This window comes from Wyeomyia smithii, chromosome 1 (assembly GCF_029784165.1).
Source record: "Wyeomyia smithii strain HCP4-BCI-WySm-NY-G18 chromosome 1, ASM2978416v1, whole genome shotgun sequence".
In the NCBI taxonomy this organism is placed as follows: Eukaryota; Metazoa; Arthropoda; class Insecta; order Diptera; family Culicidae; genus Wyeomyia; species Wyeomyia smithii.
The window spans coordinates 92,814,032-92,815,801 of NC_073694.1; the positions used below are offsets into that span (position 1 = coordinate 92,814,032).

At 36.4% G+C, this 1,770-nt stretch overlaps 1 long non-coding RNA gene across 1 annotated transcript; it reads left to right on the forward strand.

Annotated features, from left to right (window-relative positions):
* Positions 1 to 514: 514 nt before the first annotated feature.
* On the forward strand, positions 515 to 1,308 carry LOC129718803 (uncharacterized). Its single transcript, XR_008727048.1, has 3 exons — positions 515 to 821; positions 881 to 1,013; positions 1,076 to 1,308. It is a non-coding gene; the product is annotated as an uncharacterized LOC129718803 (long non-coding RNA).
* The last annotated feature ends 462 nt before the right edge of the window (positions 1,309 to 1,770 follow it).

Here is a 1,770-nt window from a genome sequence, read left to right on the forward strand (position 1 = left end):
TGTGCGGATGTAATCAACTGCCATACCGTGCGGCTGCATTGGTGTTTTTTTTCTTCAATGTTGTTTACAGGAATTTATTATACTCATCACATTAATTTTCAACGTTTCTGTGAAATCTATTGCTCCTTTAATGCTTTTCGTAAATATTTTATTCAATCTTCATTGTTTTCACAGTGTCAATTTTCAAACATAAGCTTGATAAAGAGTAATATGCAAAAGTTACTCAGCAATTAAAGATAAGATGTTGTGAATGAATTAATATTGGGCAAGATTTTGAAAAAAAAAAATCATTTAACTGAATCTATCTATTCTGTTGTTATTAATCGATCCATTGATTTAATCGACTAGTCTGAATCGATCTTTTCTATTTTGTTTAATTTAACCATATTTCTACGCGAAACATGGATTTTCTTGTATATTTTTAAAATTGCGCATAGATTTGTTGTGTCCACCTCCCTGACACCGTAATCCCATTACCTATAGTTTGACAGTACCCCCATTATGACGAACCCCTCGATGCCGAGCCCCAAACAACAATGGCCGCAAAGGGAAGACATCTGACGTGCTCTTCACTCCCGTTCAGTGTTGCCTAATCTATCGATGTCGCTGTTTATAGCAGTGTGAAGCACAGCAGTGTAACATGCCATTTTATTCCCGCGTATACAAAAATGCAGGCCACGAACGTGTCAGGGAGGTGGTTGTGTCTGTTCAGTCTCAGTGTTGTTCCGTGATTTCAGCTCCCAGTGTTATTCCGTTTGGTGCCTCTATTTACCAAGTTTATTAAGTTTACATTGAAATAAATTAAGTTTTCGTGATGCAAGGTAATTATGAATATGAAGTCTGATCAATTAAGTTACTAAGTAAACATCTTTCAACTTAGGGACATTACGGAATTGCGTTGCTCGACTGTTCATCGGCGATCAAGGCGATCAACGAAAAAATCTGCTGCTGCTCCAGATAATTAGTTTGTTTCCATTACTTTGGCAAACGAGTATATTTTAATAATGATAATAGTGAGTATTTTATTACCATCGAACGATTTTTTCAGAATAAAAATACGAACTCTTTTATGCAGATTCTGGGGACGGCGGAAAAGAAAATAAACCATCGATGCTACCAGAAAGCAGCCTTACGGAGAGTGATGTCATCGAGCTGAGAACATTATATTTTTTACGATCTTGCATAAACTTTTATCTATTTTGATATATTTTAAAAGAGAACTGAACAAAGCAGAATAATACGCATAAAAGTTAGAATGTCAGAGTGTATCAAACATGAAAAAAGTTGTAACGAATTACATATACATATACTGCCGCTCTTCGGCAAGTGCAGACAACGTCGATTGAAGTTTTTGATTAATTTTCGGTTATTTTGTGTCGGCATGGCTTGTTCTAGTAAGTATTCGTTAAAAATTGGTAAACCCTTTATAAGGCCGTTGAAACTACGCAAGGAATTGACATAAACTTCAGTAAAACGTATTCCTTACAGGAGGAACAACACATCTGTACCTTTGTTAAAAAATTCGCTATTGAATCAATTGAAAAAATTGGTGGCAATATAGTTGCCACTGCCCGTTAACCCCAAAAACATTGGTGGCAATATAGTTGCCACTGCCCGTTAACCGCACAATGTTGGTGGCAATATAGTTGCCACTGCCCGTTAACCGCACAAACGTTGGTGGCAATATAGTTGCCACTGCCCGTTAACCCCAAAAACAATGGAAGCAATTTTTTGCAGCTGCATTGTAAGTTTTGCTTTATTGTAATTATA